Genomic DNA, 23,006 nt, shown 5'->3' on the forward strand with positions numbered 1-23,006 from the left:
CGCATCCTGAGTGGAAACTATTTTCACCTGTCAAACCTGTTGTCGCAAATAACATCCTGGAGCTATCTACAACAGCAACCTGCCTTTATCCACCCCCTTTAACGACCCAAGGCTCTTCACAGGAGCGTGCTGCAACACAATGTTACATCCAGCCTCACCTGGAAGATACCAGGAGAGGTGATCAAAACCGAGGGCCAAGGGGCAAGGTTTAAGCAGTGTTGAGATCTTGTGGAGACAGGGGAAGGGAGCTGGAGGGGTTTAGGGATGGAATCCCAGAACATAGGGCCCAGGCACGGCCGCCAACGATGGAGCGATGGAACTCAGGGAAGGGCAAGAGGGCAGGATTGGAGAGACAGAGACCTGGAGAGTCCCGGCAGTTTGGAGGTTGGCAAATGTAACTCCGCTATTTAAAACGGGAAGGCGCGGGAATAGGGGAATTACAGACCAGTTCGTACAAGAGCAAAAATGTCTTACTGCGGCTGTACAGAGCCTTGGTAAGGCCACACCTGGAGTATTGTGGGCAGTTTTGGTCTCCTGACCTAAGAAAGGATATACTTGCCCGAGAGGGAGCGCAGCGAAGGTTCACCAGACTAATTCCTGGGATGGCAGGATTGGCGGATGAGGAGTGATTGAGTCAACTGGACCTGCATTCCCTGGAATTTGGAAGAATGAGAGGGGATCTAATTGAAATTTATAAAATGCTGACAGGGTTGGACAGACTGTGTTCCCTCTGGCTGGGGGGAGGGGTGTCTAAAGCAAGGGGTCACAGGCTGAGGATACAGAGCAGGCCATTTTGGACTGAGATGTGGAGAAATGTCTTCATTCAGAGGGTGTTGAATGTGTGGAATAAATGTATATATATTTAAGGAGGAAGTAGATAGATTTCTGGACTCTAAAGGCAGGAAGGGGTGTGGCGAGAGCGCAGGGGACACCGTTGATATAGAGGATCAGCCACAATAGTATTGAAGGGCAAGGCAGGCTCGAAGGGCCTAATGGCCTCGTTAAAGAGAGCAAGCTTGGAGCTGAAGTGAATTTGAATTGAGATAAAGTTGACACAGGGCTGTGATGAGCCAGAGGGTGAATGTTTAAAAATGAGAACCACCCCAGATGGGACTCGAACCCACAATCCCTGGCTTAGGAGGCCAGTGCCTTATCCATTAGGCCACTGGGGCTACATTTGACACACAGCCAATCTAAGAGCAATTGACAGCTCTGAAATGCGTTAAGCTTCTCAAGTTTCAAGGGTGTTAATAAAAGCCAAAGACCGCAGATGCTGACAAAGAGTCAAAACATTAGCTCCCTTCTCGCTCCACAGAAGCTGCCAGACCTGCAGAGATTGTCCAGCATTTTCTGTTCAAGGTGTTCATGGCTGGCACATCTTTGGACTGCGGGAGGAAACCGGAGCACCCGGAAGAAACCCCGCAGACACGGAGAGAACATGCAGACTCCGCACAGACAGTGACCGAAGCCAGGTCCCTGGCCTTGTGAAGCAACAGTGCTGACCACTGTACCAACCTGCCACCCCAATACAGAGGATAGCCCCAGATGTGCGTCCAAGCTTGGTAGATAGGGCACAGGCAATGCCATTTGAATGAGGAAGAGTGATGAAGCGACTCTGTGACAGCTTCCTTGCTTGTTGGAGCTGCCATCCAATTACCTCGATGCTTTTATTGAATCTGCTTCCCTCAGCTCACTGTCACCATGGGGATTGTTGAAGAGAGCAGATTGGAGCTGGAATGAATTTGAATGGAGAGGTTCTGAGGAGCCAGCGAGAGAATGTTTCAAAATACACACATCACCCCAGATGGGACTCGAACCCACAATCCCTGGCTTAGGAGGCCAGTGCCTTATCCATTAGGCCACTGGGGCTACGTGGTCTTCTGCCTCAATCAAAGCACAATTGAAAAGAGGCTGCCGATGGGGACCGAACATCTCTGAAATGTCTCGTGTTTCTCAAAGTGTTCATCACGAATGGAAACTTTTTTCTCCCGCCATTGCTAACTACACCCTGAATTGGAATCTGAATTTAATTTATTGTCATGTGTACCGAGGTACAGTGAAAAGTATTGTTCTGTGTACAGTCCAGACAGATCGTTCCGTACATGAGAGAAATATAGGACATGCATAAGTACACAATGTAATGTATTCTTGGAGCCATCAACAACGATAGCCTGCATTTATCTAGCCCCTTTAATGATCCAAGGCTCTTCTCAGGAGCTTGTTCCAACCAAATACAGATTGTTTAGCTGAGTTGGCTGGAGAGTTGGTGTGATGCAGAGCGAGGCCGGCATAGAATCAGTGAATCATAGAATCTACAGTGCAGAAGGAGGCCATTCGGCCCATCGGGTCTGCACCGACCCTTGGAAGCAGCACCTGACTTCAGCTCACGCCTCCACCATATCCCCGTAACTCCACCTAACCTTTTGAATGCTATGGGGGCAAAGGAAAAATTAGTCTGTGGTCATCAGGGACCATGGAGTTGTTACTTCGTGCATATAGCCCCAGTGGCCTAATGGATAAGGCACTAGCTTTCTAAGTCAGGAATTGTGGGTTTGAGTCCCATCTGGGGTGACGCATGTTTTTGGTTAGCACTGCTGCCTCAGAGCTACAGAGTTCCGGGTTCAGTTCCGCCCTTGCGTTACTGTCTGTGTGGAGTTTGCACTTTTCCCCACCGTGTCTGCGTGGGTTTCCTCCCATCGTCCAAAGATGTGCAGGTTAGGAGGATTGGCCACGCTAAATTGCCCCTTCGTGCACAAAAGTTTAGGTGGAGTTACTGGTGACGGGGATAGGGTAGATGCATGGGGTGCTCTTTCCAGGTTCCATTGCAGACTCGTGGGCCAAATGGCCTCCTTTTGCACTGTAAATTCTATCTATCTGTCTAAAATTTACCATCCAGCCACCTCAGGAAGAGATACAGAGAGGTGACCAAACCGAGGTCAACGAGCGGTGTTTGAAGTAGCATTCCGATCTAAAGCACACAGGGGGGAGAAAGGTGGAGAGGTTGGGGGAGGGAATTCAAACAGACCGCGTGCAGAACAGAATATTATATGAGATCAATTTTTGGCCAAGAGTTGGTTTGGTGATGTGGGTGCGCTGGTGACAGCAGATTTGATCGAGAGGGGGGCAGTACTCAGGGAGCAAGACCCATTGACTATCAGCTGGCACAGCCGGGCAGAGTGTTGGGTATCAGGGTGTTGGGTATCAGAGTGTTGTGTATCAGAGTGTTGGGTATCAGGGTGTTGGGTATCAGAGTGTTGGGTATCAGGGTGTTGGGTATCAGGGTGTTGGGTATCAGGGTGTTGGGTATCAGAGTGTTGGGTATCAGAGTGTTGGGTATCAGGGTGTTGGGTATCAGGGTGTTGGGTATCAGGGTGTTGGGTATCAGAGTGTTGGGTATCAGGGTGTTGGGTATCAGGGTGTTGGGTATCAGGGTGTTGGGTATCAGGGTGTTGGGTATCAGGGTGTTGGGTATCAGAGTGTTGGGTACCAGGGTGTTGGGTATCAGGGTGTTGGGTATCAGAGTGTTGGGTATCAGGGTGTTGGGTATCAGGGTGTTGGGTATCAGGGTGTTGGGTATCAGGGTGTTGGGTCTCGGGCTGAGGCAACGGGATTCGGTTCTCATGAACAAGAGGGCGCGAGGGGAGATTGGGGAGCAACTAGAAAAAAGATACGAGTTCAGCATTGGGACAGCAGGAATCTCAGAGGAGCTTTAGCCCAGTTACCGAGGGGGACGGCAGGAAGCAACGGAAGCAGCTGATTGGATGTGGTCTCAACCCTCATGGCCAGCGGCTTAATGAAGAAAATCACAAGTCAATCTTCGTCATTCTTCACACATTGTTGGAGATGAGGACTGAGGGGGAGAGATGATTTTTCGTGGAGGAGAAGTGGCTCTCATTGCGTTCCAGGATGAATAGAGGCCAGATCTAGCCAAGAGGAGTACCACCTGATAGTGTCCTCAGGTGGGTATCAGTGCGCGATGAACCTCATGGACGGGATGGTAAGGTCCTAGCCTCCTGAGCCAGGGAGAGCGGGTTTGAGTCGCCACTGGAGTGATGTCCAGTTAAAGATCGACACCATGGCGTTTTCAGCAGTGTGTGTAATGGATGGGGTCAGGGTCCTTCCTTTGGATTCCTGCATTTCCCATTTCTTTGACTTTGTCACTATCATTTTTGATCCATGGATATTTAATGGAGAGGCACCTTTAAGTTGAGCAGCTGAAGTGAGTAGGGGAACGCGGAGAGAAGGCAGGAACGTGAGCTTAGTGAGTGTCAGAGCAGCCATGGGCTTATTAAACGGCAGAGCAGGCTCGAAGGGCCGAATGGCCACCTCCTGTTCCTATTTGGTATGACCTTCTGGAAGGGACAATTTGCAAAGCGCAGAAGGAGGGGATTGGGATGAATTTGTTTCATGGACCTGCCAAAGAGCGAGGCAGAATATACAGAGGTCTGAAGACCCCCACATCCAGATAGAGAAACAGCTTCTTCTCCACAGCTACTAGACTCCTCAACGACTCTCTCTCGGACTGATGTATATCCTGTAAGAACACTGCTCACGATACCCTGTGCTGCTATTGCTCATGTATTTGATTTGTTTGGCCCCTTGTTCTGCACTGTAACCAATCACTATTTGTCGATGTACTTTGTCGATTATTCTTTTTGTCTACTGTGTACGTACTGCGTACGTTTCCTTGGCCACAGAAAAATGCTTATCACTGTACCTCGGTACAGGTGACAATAAATCAGCATGTAGCCCCAGTGGCCTAATGGGTAAGGCACCGGCCTCCTAAGCCAGCGATTGTGGGTTCAAGTCCCATCTGGGGTGAGGCTCAAATTTAAACATTCTCCCTCTGGCTCATTATAACCCCTCAATTCAATCTCAATCTCAATTCAAATTCACGTCAGCTCCAATCTGCTCTCTTTAAAAATCCCCACGACTTTAGTGAGATGAAGGAAAAGCAGATTCCCGAAGAACAATTGGGTAAACGCTGGAAGATAATCTTTGCAAGGTGAAGAGGCCGGGAGTGGGATGGGTGGCACAGTGGTTAGCACTGTGGCCTTACGGCATCAGTTATCTGGGTTTAGTTCTGGCCTTGGGTCAGTGTGTGGTGGACTTTGCACTCCAACCCCACCCCCGCCCTGAACTTAACATCAACCCCTTTGCTCTTTCCAATCTGGGACCATCTAAGAGCAACTGACAAACCTGAAACTCTGCATGTTTCTCAACTTTCAAAGTGCGCATCCTGAGTGGAAACTATTTTCACCTGTCAAACCTGTCGTCGCTAACAACATCCTGGAGCTATCTACAACAGCAACCTGCCTTTATCTAGCCCCTTTAACGTCCCAAGGCTCTTCACAGGAGCGTGCTCCAACACAATGTTACATCCAGCCTCATCTGGAAGATACCAGGAGAGGTGATCAAAACCGAGGGCCAAGGGGCAAGGTTTAAGCAGCGTTGAGATCTTGTGGAGACAGGGGTAGAGAGCTGGAGGGGGTTTAGGGATGGAATCCCAGAACATAGGGCCCAGGTACGGCCGCCAAGGACGGAGCGATGGAACTCAGGGAAGGGCAAGAGGGCAGGATTGGAGAGACAGAGACCTGGAGAGCCCCGGCAGTTTGGAGGGTGGCAAATGTAACTCCGCTATTTAAAACGGGAAGGAGGGGGAAAAACAGGGAATTACAGACCGGTTCGTACACGAGGAAGGATGTCTTTGTGCGACTGTACTGAGCCTTGGTAAGGCCACACCTGGAGTATTGTGGGCAGTTTTGGTCCCCTTACCTAAGAAAGGATATACTTGCCCTAGAGGGAGCGCAGCGAAGGTTCACCAGACAAATTCCTGGGATGGCAGGATTGACGGATGAGGAGAGATTGAGTCAACTGGACCTGCATTCCCTGGAATTTAGACGAATGAGAGGGGACCTGAATGATATGACCCCTTGCCTCCAACGCATTCTGTTTAAACTCCGGCGGTATGATTTCCAGCTCCTATACACCCCAGGCAAGGACCTGATCATAGCCGTCGCTTTGTCCAGGGTAGTCAACACCCCGTGTGACCCAGAGGGGCTAGTCTGGCAAGTTGACGCCCCTGTGGCCTTCACAGCCTCCAATCTGCCGGTCACGGATGAACGTCTTATCCACATTCGGTGCGAGACTGCAGCTGACCCCCTACTACAGCGTGTCATGCGCCACATGACGGACGGGTGGCTCAAGGGCCAATACCCGCAGTTCTACAATATCAGAGACGATCTGGCATAGTCGATGATGTCTTCCTGAAGCTGGACCGCATCGTGATCCCGCACAGCATGCGCCAGCTCGTTTTGGAACAGCTACACGAGGGCCATCTTGGCGTGGAGAAGTGCCGCTGGAGGGCCCGAGAGGCTGTGTACTGGCCCGGCATCAATGAGGACATCGCCAACACTGTGCTCAACTGCCCCACCTGTCAGCGGTTCCAGCTGGTCCAACCACGTGAGACCCTACAGCCCCATGAGTTGGTCACATCCTCTTGGTCTAAGGTAGGCGTTGACCTGTTCCATGCGCAGGGCAGGGACTATGTTCTGATTGCAGACTATTTTTTGAACTACCCGGAGGTCGTACGCCTGCACGACATCACATCATCGGCGGTCATCCGTGCCTGCAAGGAGACCTTTGCTCGACACGGCATCCCACTCACTGTGATGTCGGACAATGGCCCCTGCTTCGCGAGCCAGGAATGGTCCAACTTTGCCAGGTGGTACAACTTTGTGCATGTGACATCCAGTCCCCTGTACCCCCAATCCAACGGCAAAGCGAAAAAAGGCATCCACATCGTCAAATGGCTCCTCTGCAAGGCTGCCTTGCAGGATCCGACTTCAACCTCGCCTTGCTGGCCTATCGTTCGGCCCCACTGTCCACGGGCCTGTCGCCAGCCCAGCTGCTCATGGGTCGCACCCTCAGGACCACAGTGCCGTCCATTCACGTCCCAGACCTCGACCAGGTTCCGGTCCTTCAGCGGATGGAACAGTCAAGGCGGCGCATGACGCTCGGGCGACTGATCTCCCTGCTCTGGCGCCGGATGACAACGTCCGCATCCATCTTCCGGAGGGTGGCTGCTCTGCAACTGCTGTGGTTCTTCGGCAGGTGTCTCCTCGCTCGTTCCTGGTTCGTCTGCCAGATGGTTCCATTCGCCGCCGCAATCGGCGTGCCCTTCGTCTTGTTCCACGCTCGCTACGTGATCCTCCACCGGTGCCACGCCCTCCTGTTGTCCCCAACCTGAACTATGTGGAGATTCCGAATACTCTGCATCCTCCTCACTCTGCCGTGGCCCAGCCCGTTCCTCAGCCGGTGGCTCCTGACCCACCCTTGAGGCGGTCAACCAGAATTCGTCGCCCACCTCAGAGACTTGTCTTATGAGTTTTATGATGTTGGACTCTTTGATCTGTTCTGTTATCCTGTTTCATCGTTCCAGTAGTTTGTATATAATGTTCATTTCGTTGTTGGTGTGTCACCCTATTTCTCTGCACCAGGCACCTTCCCGTGTAAATAGAATAGCCTCATGTACATAGTCATGTAAGTAACACGCACACTCATAGTCAGGTACATTCACAACACGATATTTATTGTCACGCAGGCACATGTTCTTTATATAAAAGGGGGGATGTCATAATATACACCAGTATATTATGGTGCAGACTCACACACACACTGATGGACATGCAGTGGGACCAATCACCACACACAACACCGTAGCCAATCACCAGTGAGAGCACATGCACTATAAAGATGGGGGAGAGGAGAGTTCCGGCTGATTCTAGTAGCAGCCAGCTCGGAGCACAGAGCTCACAGCCTGCAACACAGACATTCACCATGTGCTGAGTGCATCACCTGGTTAGGACTTGGCACGGGTCAACAGTTAAAGCTGGTTTTGCATTTACCCACAGTTCAAGTATGTTAATATAGTTAACCTTATAATAAAATAGAGTTGCACCACTTCCAGTGTTGGTGACCTGTTTGTGATCCAGAACACACAAAACATCAGCCCCTTTATGAAAACAGATTCTTGAGACTCCCTCTGCTGGTACTATTCCGTATAGGAAGTGCACATGAACAACATGCACATTGGATTTGCAATACACTACAGGTGGCAAATGACAGCGTGCACCACTGACCTCGGAGAAATCCGCCCACAAATACCCAACAATCAATGTGGCGAAGGTTCAACTGTGATGCCAGGAATGATGCCAGGGGAAACGAGGCGGTGACTCACCCGAGCTGCCCTATGGAGGAGGTTCACCTACTTGCATCACTGCGTGCCAGTCCGCCTGGTGAGGTTCTCAACACTCACCGCCTCTGCCACCTCCGCCCAGGCCCGGTTGACCACTGTGAGGTGACAGCCTCCTGCCCACCCTGCGTAAGAGGGCATCCCACCTCTCCTCTGCCACATCCAACATTCGATCACGCTCCACATCCGCAAATTGTGGCGGGGAGGGGGGGGTGGGGGAGCAGCTCTTCGTGGAGCCATCGTCTCGGATGCAATGGGTGTTTATAAGCATCTCCATTGTCAAGCTCTCCAGCGCCAATTCCGGCCCCAGCGAATCCAAAGCGGCAAGAAGAAGAAATGGTCCCGATTCACGTGGACAGAGTGCTGGCCCATTGGCACGTCATGAATTGGTTGACAAATAGCGCCCCCAATGGGGGCGGGCACTGCAAGCAATTCAGTCACGGCATCAATCAAAGCACAATTGAAAAGAGGCTGCTGATGGGGACCGAACATCTCTGAAATGTCTCGTGTTTCTCAAAGTGCTCATCATGAATGGAAACTATTTTCACCCGCCATTGCTAACTACACCCTGAATTGGAATTTGAATTTAATTTATGGTCATGTGTCCCGAGGTACAGTGAAAAGTATTGTTCTGTACACAACAACGATAGCCTGCATTTATCTAGCCCGTTTAATGCTCCAAGGCTCTTCTCAGGAGCTTGTTCCAACCAAATACAGATTGTTTAGCTGAGTTGGCTGGAGAGTTGGCGTGATGCAGAGCGAGGCCGGCATAGAATCAGTGAATCATAGAATCTACAGCGCAGAAGGAGGCCATTCGGCCCATCGGGTCTGCACCGGCCCTTGGAAGCACCTGACTTCAGCTCACGCCTCCACCTTATCCCCGTAACTCCACGTAACCTTTTGGATACCGTGGGGCAAAGGAAAAATCAGTCTGTGGTCATCTGGGACCATGGAGTCGTTACTTCGAGCATGGTTACCCTGTGGCCTACTGGATAAAGCATTGGCTTCTTCAACCAGGGGTTGTGGGTTCAAGTTCCATTTGGGGTGATGAATATTTTGGGGGCGGCTCGGGTGGCACAGTAGTTAGCACTGCTGCCTCACAGCTCCAGGGTTCCGGATTCAATTCTGCCCTTGTGCGAATGTCTGTGTGGAGTTTGCCCTTTCCCCCACCGTATCTGCGTGGGTTTCCTCCCACAGTCCTAAGACGTGCAGGTCAGTCTGAAGACCCGCACATCTTTTTCGAGGAGGTCACTAAGATGATTGATGCAGGTAGGGCAGTGGATGTTGTCTATATGGACTTCAGTAAGGAATTTGACAAGGTCCCTCATGGTAGACTAGTACAAAACGTGAAGTTACACGGGATCAGGGGTGAGCTGGCAAGGTGGATACAGAACTGGCTAGGTCATAGACGGCAGAGAGTAGCAATGGAAGGATGCTTTTCTAATTGGAGGGCTGTGACCAGTGGTGTTCCACAGGGATCAGTGCTGGGACCTTTGCTGTTTGTAGTAGAGATAAATGATTTGGAGGAAAATGTAACTGGTCTGATTAGTATGTTTGCAGACGACACAAAGGTTGGTGGAATTGCGGATAGCGATGAGGACTGTCAGAGGATACAGCAGGATTTAGATTTTTTGGAGACTTGGGCGGAGAGATGGCAGATGGAGTTTAATCCGGACAAATGTGAGGTAATGCATTTTGGAAGGTCTAATGGTAGGGAATATACAGTGAATGGTAGAACCCTCAAGAGTATTGAAAGTCAAAGAGATCTTGGAGTACAGGTCCACAAGTCACTGAAAGGGGCAACACAGGTGGAGAAGGTAGTCAAGAAGGCATACGGCATGCTTGCCTTCATTAGCCGGGGCATTGAGTATAAGAATTGGCAAGTCATGTTGCAGCTGTATAGAACCTTAGTTAGGCCACACTTGGAGTATAGTGTTCAATTCTGGTCGCCACACTACCAGAAGGATGTGGAGGCTTTAGAGAGGGTGCAGAAGAGATTTACCAGAATGTTGCCTGGTATGGAGGGCATTAGCTATGTGGAGCGGTTGAATGAACTCGGTTTGTTCTCACTGGAACAAAGGAGGTTGAGGGGAGACCTGATAGAGGTCTACAAAATTATGAGGGGCATAGACAGAGTGGATAGTCAGAGGCTTTTCCCCAGGGTAGAGGGGTCAATTACTAGGGGGCATAGGTTTAAGGTGAGAGGGGCAAGGTTTAGAGTAGATGTATGAGGCAGGTTTTTTAAGCAGAGGGTAGTGGGTGCCTGGAACTCGCTACCGGAGGAGGCGGTGGAAGCAGGGACGCTAGTGACATTTAAGGGGCATCTTGACAAATACATGAATAGGATGGGAATAGAGGGATACGGACCCAGGAAGTGTAGAAGATTGTAGTTTAGTCGGGCAGCATGGTCGGCACGGGCTTGGAGGGCCGAAGGGCCTGTTCCTGTGCTGTACTTTTCTTTGTTCTTTGTTTGTTCTTTGTTTGTATCTAGATATAGGAACAGCTTCTTCCCCACAGCTACAAGACTCCTCAACGACTCTCCCACGGACAGATCTGTTCCCTGTAAGAACACTATTCACTACGCCCTATGCTGCTCCTGCTCATGTATTTGCTTTGTTTGGCCCCTTGTTCTGCACTGTAACCAATCACTGTTTGTTGATGTACTTTGTCGATTATTCTTTTGGTCCACTGTGTACGTACTGCGTACGTTTCCTTGGCTGCAGAAAAGTGCTTATCACTGGACTTCGGTACATGTGACAATAAATCAATCAATCAATCAAGACGTCCAAATTTCACTTATTGGTATGTGGCCCTAGTGGCCTAATGGATAAGGCACTGGCTTTCTAAGCCAGGGATTGTGGGTTCAAGTCCCATCTGGGGTGGTGCTCAATTTTAAACATTCTCCCTCTGGCTCATTCAACCCCTCAATTCAATCTCAATCTCAATTCAAATTCACGTCAGCTACAATCTGCTCTCTTTAAAAATCCCCACGACTTTAGTGATATGAAGGAAAAGCAGATTCCCGAAGAACAATTGGATAAACGCTGGAAGATAATCTTTGCAAGGTGAAGCGGCCGGGAGTGGGATGGCTGGCACAGTGGTTAGCACTGTGGCCTCACAGCACCAGCGATCTGGGTTCAGTTCTGGCCTTGGGTCAGTGTGTGGTGGAGTTTGCCCTCCAACCCCACCCCCGCCCTGAACTTAACATCAACCCCTTTGCTCTTTCCAATCTGGGACCATCTAAGAGCAATTGACAAACCTGAAACTCTGCATGTTTCTCAACTTTCAAAGTGCGCATCCTGAGTGGAAACTATTTTCACCTGTCAAATCTGTCGTCGCCAATAACATCCTGGAGCTATCTACAACAGCAACCTGCCTTTATCCACCCCCTTTAACGACCCAAGGCTCTTCACAGGAGCGTGCTCCAACACAATGTTACATCCAGCCTCATCTGAAAGATACCAGGAGAGGTGATCAAAACCGGGGGCCAAGGGGCAAGGTTTAAGCAGCGTTGAGATCTTGTGGAGACAGGGGTAGAGAGCTGGAGGGGGTTTAGGGATGGAATCCCAGAACATAGGGCCCAGGCACGGCCGCCAACGACGGAGCGATGGAACTCAGGGAAGGACAAGAGGGCAGGATTGGAGAGACAGAGACCTGGAGAGCACCGGCTGTTTGGAGGGTGGCAAATGTAACTCCGCTATTTAAAACGGGAAGGAGGGGGAAAAACAGGGAATTACAGACCGGTTCGTACAAGAGGAAGGATGTCTCACTGCGGCTGTACTGAGCCTTGGTAAGGCCACACCTGGAGTATTGTGGGCAGTTTTGGTCTCCTTACCTAAGAAAGGATATACTTGCCCTAGAGGGAGCACCGCGAAGGTTCACCAGACTAATTCCTGGGATGGCAGGATTGGTGGATGAGGAGAGATTGAGTCAACTGGACCTGCATTCCCTGGAATTTGGAAGAATGAGAGGGGATCTAATTGAAATTTATAAAATGCTGACAGGGTTGGACAGACTGTATTCCTCTGGCTGGGGGGAGGGGTGTCTAGAACAAGGGGTCACAGGCTGAGGATACAGAGAAGGCCATTTCGGACTGAGATGAGGAGAAATGTCTTCATTCAGAGGGTAGTGAATGTGTGGAATAAATGTATATATATTTAAGGAGGAAGTAGATTTCTGGACTCTAAAGGCAGTAAGGGGTGTGGCGAGAGCGCAGGAGAACACCCTTAAGATAGAGGATCAGCCACAATAGTATTCTCGTCAGATCTCGTCTGATCTCGGAAGCTAAGCAGACTCAGGCCTGGTTAGTACTAATAATATGATCAGGGATAGTCAGCATGGCTTTGTGAAGGGTAGGTCATGCCTCACAAACCTTATTGAGTTCTTTGAGAAGGTGACTGAACAGGTAGACGAGGGTAGAGCAGTTGATGTGGTGTAAATGGATTTCAGCAAAGCGTTTGATAAGGTTCCCCACGGTAGGCTACTGCAGAAAATACGGAGGCTGGGGATTGAGGGTGATTTAGAGATGTGGATCAGAAATTGGCTAGCTGAAAGAAGACAGAGGGTGGTGGTTGATGGGAAATGTTCAGAATGGAGTTTAGTTACAAGTGGCGTACCACAAGGATCTGTTCTGGGGCCGTTGCTGTTTGTCATTTTTATCAATGACCTAGAGGAAGGCGCAGAAGGGTGGGTGAGTAAATTTGCAGACGATACTAAAGTCGGTGGTGTTGTCGATAGTGTGGAAGGATGTAGCAGGTTACAGAGGGATATAGATAAGCTGCAGAGCTGGGCTGAGAGGTGGCAAATGGAGTTTAATGTAGAGAAGTGTGAGGTGATTCACTTTGGAAGGAATAACAGGAATGCGGAATATTTGGCTAATGGTAAAGTTCTTGGAAGTGTGGATGAGCAGAGGGATCTAGGTGTCCATGTACATAGATCCCTGAAAGTTGCCACCCAGGTTGATAGGGTTGTGAAGAAGGCCTATGGAGTGTTGGCCTTTATTGGTAGAGGGATTGAGTTCCGGAGTCAGGACGTCATGTTGCAGCTGTACAGAACTCTGGTACGGCTGCATTTGGAGTATTGCGTACAGTTCTGGTCACCGCATTATAGGAAGGACATGGAGGCTTTGGAGCGGGTGTAGAGGAGATTTACCAGGATGTTGCCTGGTATGGAGGGAAAATCTTATGAGGAAAGGCTGATGGACTTGAGGTTGTTTTCGTTGGAGAGAAGAAGGTTAAGAGGAGACTTAATAGAGGCATACAAAATGATCAGGGGGTTAGATAGGGTGGACAGTGAGAGCCTTCTCCCGCGGATGGAAATGGCTGGCACGAGGGGACATAACTTTAAACTGAGGGGTAATAGATATAGGACAGACGTAGGTTCTTTACGCAAAGAGTGGTGAGGCCGTGGAATGCCCTACCTGCAACAGTAGTGAACTCGCCAACATTGAGGGCATTTAAAAGTTTATTGGATAAACATATGGATGATAATGGCATAGTGTAGGTTAGATGGCTTTTGTTTCGGTGCAACATCGTGGGCCGAAGGGCCTGTACTGCGCTGTATTGTTCCATGTTCTATATTGAAGGGCAAGGCAGGCTCGAAGGGCCAAATGGCCTCCTTAAAGAGAGCAAGCTCGGAGATGAAGTGAATTTGAATTGAGATAAAGTTGACACAGGGCTGTGATGGGCCAGAGGGTGAATGTTTAAAAATGAGAACCACCCCAGATGGGACTCGAACCCACAATCCCTGGCTGAGGAGGCCAGTGCCTTATCCATTAGGCCACTGGGGCTACATTTGACACGCAGCCAATCTAAGAGCAATTGACAGCTCTGAAATGCGTTAAGCTTCTCAGGTTTCAAGGTGTCAATAAAAGCCAATGACCGCAGATGCTGACAAAGAGTCAAAACATTAGCTCCCTTCTCGCTCCACAGAAGCTGTCAGACCTGCAGAGATTGTCCAGCATTTTCTGTTCAAGGTGTTCATGGCTGGCACATCTTTGGACTGTGGGAGGAAACCGGAGCACCCGGAAGAAACCCCGCAGACACGGAGAGAACATGCAGACTCCGCACAGTTAGTGACTGAAGCCAGGCCCCTGGCCTTGTGAAGCAACAGTGCTGACCACTGTACCAACCTGCCACCCCAATACAGAGGATGGCTCCAGATGTGCGTCCAAGCTTGGGAGATAGGGCACAGGCAATGCCATTTGAATCAGGAAGAGTGATGAAGCGACTCTGTGACAGCTTCCTTGTTGGAGCTACCATCCAATTGCCTCGGTGCTTTTACTGAATCTGCTTCCCTTAGCTCCCTGTGGCCACGGGGATTGTTGAAGAGAGCAGATTGGAGCTGGAATGAATTTGAATGGAGATTGAATTGAGGGGCTCTGAGGAGCCAGCGAGAGAATGTTTCAAAATACACACACCACCCCAGATGGGACTTGAACCCACAATCCCTGGCTTAGGAGGTCAGTGCCTTATCCATTAGGCCACTGGGGCTACATGTCACGCAACCTCAATCAAAGCACAATTGAAACTAGGCTGCCGATGGGGACCGAACATCTCTGAAATGTCTCGTGTTTCTCAAAGTGCTCGTCATGAATGGAAACTATTTTCACCCGCCATTGCTAACAACATCCTGAATTGGAATCTGAATTTAATTTATTGTCACGTGTACCGAGGTACAGTGAAAAGTATTGTTCTGTGTACAGTCCAGACTGATCATTCCGTACATGAGAGAAATATAGGACATGCATAAGTACACAATGTAATGTATTCTTGGTGCCATCAACAACGATAGCCTGCATTTATCTAGCCCCTTTAATGCTCCAAGGCTCTTCTCAGGAGCCTGTTCCAACCAAATACAGATTGTTTAGCTGAGTTGGCGGGAGAGTTGGCGTGATGCAGAGCGAGGCCGGCATAGAATCAGTGAATCATAGAATCTACAGTGCAGAAGGAGGCCATTCGGCCCATCGGGTCTGCACCGGCCCTTGGAAGCAGCACCTGACTTCAGCTCACGCCTCCACCTTATCCCCGTAACTCCACCTTACCTTTTGGATGCTATGGGGCAAAGGAAAAATTAGTCTATGGTCATCTGGGACTATGGAGTCTTTATTCACTGCATGGAGCCCCAGTGGCCTAATGGATAAGGCACTAGCTTTCTAAGTCATGGGTTGTGTGTTTGAGTCCCATCTGGGGTGAAGCATGTTTTTGGTTAGCACTGCTGCCTCAGAGCTACAGAGTTCCGGGTTCAATTCCGCCCTTGTGTGACTGTCTGTGTGGAGTTTGCACTTTTCCCCACCGTGTCTGCGTGGGTTTCCTCCCACAGTCCAAAGATGTGCAGGTTAGGAGGATTGGCCACGCTAAATTGCCCCTTCGTGCACAAAAGTTTAGGTGGAGTTACTGGGTTACGGGGATAGGGTAGATGCATGGGGTGCTCTTTCCAGGTTCCATTGCAGACTCGATGGGCCAAATGGCCTCCTTTTGCACTGCAAATTCTATCTATCTGTCTACAATTTACCATCCAGCCGCCTCAGGAAGATATACGGAGAGGTGATCAAACCGAGGTCAACGAGCGGTGTTTGAAGTAGCATTCCGATCTAAAGCACACAGGGGGGAGAAAGGTGCAGAGGTTGGGGGAGGGAATTCAAACAGACCGCGTGCAGGACAGAATATTATATGAGATCAATTCTTGTCCAAGAGTTGGTTTGGTGATGTGGGTGGGCTGGTGACAGCAGATTTGATCGAGAGGGGGGCAGTACCCAGGGTGCAAGAGCCATTGACTATCAGCTGGCACGGCCGGGCAGAGTGTTGGGTATCAGGGTGTTGGGTATCAGGGTGTTGGGTATCAGGGTGTTGGGTATCAGGGTGTTGGGTATCAGAGTGTTGGGTATCAGGGTGTTGTGTATCAGAGTGTTGGGTATCAGAGTGTTGGGTATCAGGGTGTTGGGTATCAGGGTGTTGGGTATCAGGGTGTTGGGTATCAGGGTGTTGGGTACCAGGGTGTTGGGTATCAGGGTGTTGGGTATCAGGGTGTTGGGTATCAGAGTGTTGGGTATCAGGGTGTTGGGTATCAGGGTGTTGGGTATCAGGGTGTTGGGTATCAGAGTGTTGGGTATCAGGGTGTTGGGTATCAGAGTGTTGGGTATCAGGGTGTTGGGTATCAGGGTGTTGGGTATCAGGGTGTTGGGTATCAGGGTGTTGGGTATCGGGCTGAGGCACCGGGATTCGGTTCTCATGAACAAGAGGGCGCGAGGAGAGATTTGGGAGCAACTAGAAAAAAGGGACGTGTTCAGCATTGGGACAGCAGGAATCTCAGAGGAGGTTTAGCCCAGTTACCGAGGGGGACGGCAGGAAGCAACGGAAGCAGCTGATTGGATGTGGTCTCAACCCTCATGACCAGGGGCGTAATGAAGAAAATCACAAGTCAATCGTCAATTCTTCACACGTTGTTGGAGATGAGGGCTGAGGGGGAGAGATGATTTTTCGTGGAGGAGAAGTGGCTCTCATTGCGTTCCAGGATGAATAGAGGCCAGATCTAGCCAAGAGGAGTACCACCTGATCGTGTCCTTAGGTGGGTAACAGTGCGCGATGAACCTCATGGATGGGATGGTAAGGTCCTAGCCTCCTGAGCCAGGGAGAGCGGGTTTGAGTCGCCACTGGAGTGATGTCCAGTTAAAGATCGACACCATGGCGTTTTCAGCAGTGTGTGTAATGGATGGGGTCAGGGTCCTTCCTTTGGATTCCTGTATTTCCCATTTCTTTGACTTTGTCGCTATCATTTTTGATCCATGGATATTTAATGGAGAGGCACCTTTAAGTTGAGCAGCTGAAGTGAGTAGGGGAACGTGGAGAGAAGGCAGGAACGTGAGCTTAGTGAGTGTCAGAGCAGCCATGGGCTTATTAAACGGCAGAGCAGGCTGAAAGGGCCGAATGGCCTCCTCCTGTCCTATTTGTTATGACCTTCTGGAAGGGACAATTTGCAAGGCGCAGAAGGAGGGGATTGGGATGAATTTGTTTCATGGACCTGCCAAAGAGCCAGGCAGAATATACAGAGGTCTGAAGACCCCCACATCCTGATATAGAAACAGCTTCTTCCCCACAGCTACTAGACTCCTCAACGACTCTCCCTCGCACTGATGTATATCCTGTAAGAACACTGTTCACGATACCCTGTGCTGCTATTGCTCATGTATTTGCTTTGTTTGGCCCCTTGTTCTGCACTGTAACCAATCACTATTTGTCGATGTACTTTGTCGATTATTCTTTTTGTCTACTGTGTACGTACTGCGTACGTTTCCTTGGCCGCAGAAAAATGCTTATCACTGTACCTCGGTACATGTGACAATAAATCGATCAAGACGTCCAAATTTCACTTATCAGCCTGTGGCCCTAGTGGCCTAATGGATAAGGCACTGGCTTTCTAAGCCAGGGATTGTGGGTTCAAGTCCCATCTGGGGTGGGCTCAATTTTAAACATTCTCCCTCTGGCTCATTTAACCCCTCAATTCAATCTCAATCTCAATTCAAATTCACGTCAGCTCCAATCTGCTCTCTTTAAAAATCCCGACAACTTTAGTGAGATGAAGGAAAAGCAGATTCCCGAAGAACAATTGGGTAAACGCTGGAAGATAATCTTTGCAAGGTGAAGAGGCCGGGAGTGGGATGGGTGGCACAGTGGTTAGCACTGTGGCCTCACGGCACCAGTGATCTGGGTTCAGTTCTGGCCTTGGGTCAGTGTGTGGTGGAGTTTGCCCTCCAACCCCACCCCACCGTGAACTTAACATCAACCCCTTTGCTCTTTCCAAACTGGGACCATCTAATAGCAACTGACAAACCTGAAACTCTGCATGTTTCTCAACTTGCAAAGTGCGCATCCTGAGTGGAAACTATTTTCACCTGTCAAACCTGTCGTCGCTAGCAACATCCTGGAGCTATCTACAACAGCAACCTGCCTTTATCTAGCCCCTTTAACGTCCCAAGGCTCTTCACAGGAGCGCGCTCCAACACGATGTTACACCCAGCCTCACCTGGAAGGTGCCAGGAGAGGTGATCAAAACCGAGGGCCAAGGGGCAAGGTTTAAGCAGCATTGAGATCTTGTGGAGACAGGGGTAGAGAGCTGGAGGGGGTTTAGGGATGGAATCCCAGAACATAGGGCCCAGGCACGGCCGCCACCGGCGGAGCGGAGTTGACACAAGGCTCTGATGATAGTTGACAAATACCGCCCCCCAATGGGGGCAGGCACTGCAAGCAATTCAGTCCCGGCGTCAACACTTAGACTCAAACGGAGAATTCTGCCCAACATTTCAGATGTGTGGACTTGCCAAGAATCTGACAGTGCCGAACGGGGCCCTTCGGCCCATTGTACTGTCCTAGCTCTTTGCTGGAGCTCTGCAGTTAATCCCACTCCCTTCCTCTTTCCTCAACAAATCTTATCTTCCAATGTTTATCCAATTGCCTCGATGCTTTTACTGAATCTGCTTCCCTCAGCTCACTGTCGCCATGGGGATTGTTGAAGAGAGCAGATTGGAGCTGGAACGAATTTGAATGGAGATTGAATGGCGAGGTTCTGAGGAGCCCGTGCGAGAGAATGTTTCAAAACACACACACCACCCCAGATGGGACTCGAAACCATAATCCCTGGTTTACGAGGCCAGTGCCTTATCCATTAGGCCACTGGGGCTACATGTCCCCTTTAATGCTCCAAGGCTCTTCTCAGGAGCCTGTTCCAACCAAATACAGATTGTTTAGCTGAGTTGGCTGGAGAGTTGGCGTGATGCAGAGCGAGGCCGGCATAGAATCAGTGAATCATAGAATCTACAGTGCAGAAGGAGGCCATTCGGCCCATCAGGTCTGCACCGGCCCTTGGAAATAGCACCTGACTTCAGCTCACGCCTCCACCTACTCCCCGTAACTCCACCTTACCTTATGGATACCGTGGGGCAAAGGAAAAATTAGTCTGTGGTCATCTGGGACCATGGAGTCTTTACTTCGAGCATGTTTACCCAGTGGCTTACTGGATAAAGCATTGGCTTCCTCAACCAAGGGTTGTGGGTTTAAGTCCCATCTGGGGTGATGAATGTTTTGGGGGCGGCTCGGGTGGCACAGTAGTTAGCACTGCTGCCTCACAGCTCCAGGGTTCCGGATTCAATTCTGCCCTTGTGCGAATGTCTGTGTGGAGTTTGCCCTTTCCCCCACCGTATCTGCGTGGGTTTCCTCCCACAGTCCTAAGACGTGCAGGTCAGTCTGAAGACCCGCACATCTTTTTCGAGGAGGTCACTAAGATGATTGGTGCAGGTAGGGCAGTGGATGTTGTCTATATGGACTTCAGTAAGGAATTTGACAAGGTCCCTCATGGTAGACTAGTACAAAAGGTGAAGTCACACGGGATCAGGGGTGAGCTGGCAAGGTGGATACAGAACTGGCTAGGTCATAGACGGCAGAGAGTAGCAATGGAAGGATGCTTTTCTAATTGGAGGCCTGTGACCAGTGGTGTTCCACAGGAATCAGTGCTGGGGCCTTTGCTGTTTGTAGTAGCGATAAATGATTTGGAGGAAAATGTAACTGGTCTGATTAGTATGTTTGCAGATGACACAAAGGTTGGTGGAATTGCGGATAGCGATGAGGACTGTCAGAGGATACAGCAGGATTTAGATTTTTTGGAGACTTGGGCGGAGAGATGGCAGATGGAGTTTAATCCGGACAAATGTGAGGTAATGCATTTTGGAAGGTCTAATGCAGGTAGGGAATATACAGTGAATGGTAGAACCCTCAAGAGTATTGAAAGTCAAAGAGATCTTGGAGTACAGGTCCACAGGTCACTGAAAGGGGCAACACAGGTGGAGAAGGTAGTCAAGAAGGCATACGGCATGCTTGCCTTCATTAGCCGGGGCATTGAGTATAAGAATTGGCAAGTCATGTTGCAGCTGTATAGAACCTTAGTTAGGCCACACTTGGAGTATAGTGTTCAATTCTGGTCGCCACACTACCAGAAGGATGTGGAGGCTTTAGAGAGGGTGCAGAAGAGATTTACCAGAATGTTGCCTGGTATGGAGGGCATTAGCTATGTGGAGCGGTTGAATGAACTCGGTTTGTTCTCACTGGAACGAAGGAGGTTGAGGGGCGACCTGATAGAGGTCTACAAAATTATGAGGGGCATAGACAGAGTGGATAGTCAGAGGCTTTTCCCCAGGGTAGAGGGGTCAATTACTAGGGGGCATAGGTTTAAGGTGAGAGGGGCAAGGTTTAGAGTAGATGTATGAGGCAGTTTTTTTAAGCAGAGGGGAGTGGGTGCCTGGAACTCGCTACCGGAGGAGGTGGTGGAAGCAGGGACGCTAGTGACATTTAATGGGCATCTTGACAAATACATGAATAGGATGGGAATAGAGGGATACGGACCCAGGAAGTGTAGAAGATTGTAGTTTAGTCGGGCAGCATGGTCGGCACGGGCTTGGAAGGCCGAAGGGCCTGTTCCTGTGCTGTACTTTTCTTTGTTCTTTGTTTGTTCTTTGTTTGTATCTAGATATAGGAACAGCTTCTTCCCCACAGCTACAAGACTCCTCAACGACTCCCCCTCGGACTGATCTGGTCCCTGTAAGTACACTATTCACGATGCCCTATGCTGCTCCTGCTCATGTATTTGCTTTGTTTGGCCCCTTGTTCTGCACTGTAACCAATCACTATTTGTCGATGTACTTTGTCGATTATTCTTTTGGTCCACTGTGTACGTACTGCGTACGTTTCCTTGGCTGCAGAAAAATGCTTATCACTGGACTTCGGCCCATGTGACAATAAATCAATCAATCAATCAAGACGTCCAAATTTCACATATTGGCATGTGGCCCTAGTGGCCTGATGGATAAGGCACTGGCTTTCTAAGCCAGGGATTGTGGGTTCAAGTCCCATCTGGGGTGAGGCTCAATTTTAAACATTCTCCCTCTGGCTCATTTAACCCCTCAATTCAATCTCAATTCAAATTCACGTCAGCTCCAATCTGCTCTCTTTAAAAATCCCGACGACTTTAGTGAGATGAAGGAAAAGCAGATTCCCGAAGAACAATTGGGTAAACGCTGGAAGATAATCTTTGCAAGGTGACGAGGCCGGGAGTGGGATGGGTAGCACAGTGGTTAGCACTGTGGCCTCACGGCACTAGTGATCTGGGTTCAGTTCTGGCCTTGGGTCAGTGTGTGGTGGAGTTTGCCCCCCAACCCCACCCCCGCCCTGAACTTAACATCAACCCCTTTGCTCTTTCCAATCTGGGACCATCTAAGAGCAATTGACAAAACTGAAACTCTGCATGTTTCTCAACTTTCAAAGTGCGCATCCTGAGTGGAAACTATTTTCACCTGTCAAACCTGTTGTCGCAAATAACATCCTGGAGCTATCTACAACAGCAACCTGCCTTTATCCACCCCCTTTAACGACCCAAGGCTCTTCACAGGAGCGTGCTGCAACACAATGTTACATCCAGCCTCACCTGGAAGATACCAGGAGAGGTGATCAAAACCGAGGGCCAAGGGGCAAGGTTTAAGCAGTGTTGAGATCTTGTGGAGACAGGGGAAGGGAGCTGGAGGGGTTTAGGGATGGAATCCCAGAACATAGGGCCCAGGCACGGCCGCCAACGATGGAGCGATGGAACTCAGGGAAGGGCAAGAGGGCAGGATTGGAGAGACAGAGACCTGGAGAGTCCCGGCAGTTTGGAGGTTGGCAAATGTAACTCCGCTATTTAAAACGGGAAGGCGCGGGAATAGGGGAATTACAGACCAGTTCGTACAAGAGCAAAAATGTCTTACTGCGGCTGTACAGAGCCTTGGTAAGGCCACACCTGGAGTATTGTGGGCAGTTTTGGTCTCCTGACCTAAGAAAGGATATACTTGCCCGAGAGGGAGCGCAGCGAAGGTTCACCAGACTAATTCCTGGGATGGCAGGATTGGCGGATGAGGAGTGATTGAGTCAACTGGACCTGCATTCCCTGGAATTTGGAAGAATGAGAGGGGATCTAATTGAAATTTATAAAATGCTGACAGGGTTGGACAGACTGTGTTCCCTCTGGCTGGGGGGAGGGGTGTCTAAAGCAAGGGGTCACAGGCTGAGGATACAGAGCAGGCCATTTTGGACTGAGATGTGGAGAAATGTCTTCATTCAGAGGGTGTTGAATGTGTGGAATAAATGTATATATATTTAAGGAGGAAGTAGATAGATTTCTGGACTCTAAAGGCAGGAAGGGGTGTGGCGAGAGCGCAGGGGACACCGTTGAGATAGAGGATCAGCCACAATAGCATTGAAGGGCAAGGCAGGCTCGAAGGGCCTAATGGCCTCGTTAAAGAGAGCAAGCTTGGAGCTGAAGTGAATTTGAATTGAGATAAAGTTGACACAGGGCTGTGATGAGCCAGAGGGTGAATGTTTAAAAATGAGAACCACCCCAGATGGGACTCGAACCCACAATCCCTGGCTTAGGAGGCCAGTGCCTTATCCATTAGGCCACTGGGGCTACATTTGACATGCAGCCAATCTAAGAGCAAATGACAGCTCTGAAATGCGTTAAGCTTCTCAAGTTTCAAGGGTGTTAATAAAAGCCAAAGACCGCAGATGCTGACAAAGAGTCAAAACATTAGCTCCCTTCTCGCTCCACAGAAGCTGTCAGACCTGCAGAGATTGTCCAGCATTTTCTGTTCAAGGTGTTCATGGCTGGCACATCTTTGGACTGCGGGAGTAAACCGGAGCACCCGGAAGAAACCCCGCAGACACGGAGAGAACATGCA

General features: G+C 49.9%; 8 non-coding genes across 8 annotated transcripts; 3 read left to right on the forward strand and 5 right to left on the reverse strand.

Annotated features, from left to right (window-relative positions):
* Positions 1–1,099: 1,099 nt before the first annotated feature.
* Positions 1,100–1,172, reverse strand: trnar-ccu (transfer RNA arginine (anticodon CCU)). The gene has a single exon. It is a non-coding gene; the product is annotated as a tRNA-Arg (tRNA).
* A 624-nt stretch (positions 1,173–1,796) lies between these two features.
* Positions 1,797–1,869, reverse strand: trnar-ccu (transfer RNA arginine (anticodon CCU)). The gene has a single exon. It is a non-coding gene; the product is annotated as a tRNA-Arg (tRNA).
* Positions 1,870–4,748: 2,879 nt separating this feature from the next.
* On the forward strand, positions 4,749–4,821 carry trnar-ccu (transfer RNA arginine (anticodon CCU)). The gene has a single exon. It is a non-coding gene; the product is annotated as a tRNA-Arg (tRNA).
* A 6,242-nt stretch (positions 4,822–11,063) lies between these two features.
* On the forward strand, positions 11,064–11,136 carry trnar-ucu (transfer RNA arginine (anticodon UCU)). Its single transcript has one exon. It is a non-coding gene; the product is annotated as a tRNA-Arg (tRNA).
* Positions 11,137–13,969: 2,833 nt separating this feature from the next.
* On the reverse strand, positions 13,970–14,042 carry trnar-ccu (transfer RNA arginine (anticodon CCU)). The gene has a single exon. It is a non-coding gene; the product is annotated as a tRNA-Arg (tRNA).
* A 630-nt stretch (positions 14,043–14,672) lies between these two features.
* trnar-ccu (transfer RNA arginine (anticodon CCU)) lies at positions 14,673–14,745 on the reverse strand. Its single transcript has one exon. It is a non-coding gene; the product is annotated as a tRNA-Arg (tRNA).
* A 2,889-nt stretch (positions 14,746–17,634) lies between these two features.
* trnar-ucu (transfer RNA arginine (anticodon UCU)) lies at positions 17,635–17,707 on the forward strand. The gene has a single exon. It is a non-coding gene; the product is annotated as a tRNA-Arg (tRNA).
* A 4,955-nt stretch (positions 17,708–22,662) lies between these two features.
* Positions 22,663–22,735, reverse strand: trnar-ccu (transfer RNA arginine (anticodon CCU)). The gene has a single exon. It is a non-coding gene; the product is annotated as a tRNA-Arg (tRNA).
* Positions 22,736–23,006: the final 271 nt, after the last annotated feature.

This window comes from Scyliorhinus torazame, chromosome 29 (assembly GCF_047496885.1).
Source record: "Scyliorhinus torazame isolate Kashiwa2021f chromosome 29, sScyTor2.1, whole genome shotgun sequence".
NCBI classification, from domain to species: domain Eukaryota; kingdom Metazoa; phylum Chordata; class Chondrichthyes; order Carcharhiniformes; family Scyliorhinidae; genus Scyliorhinus; species Scyliorhinus torazame.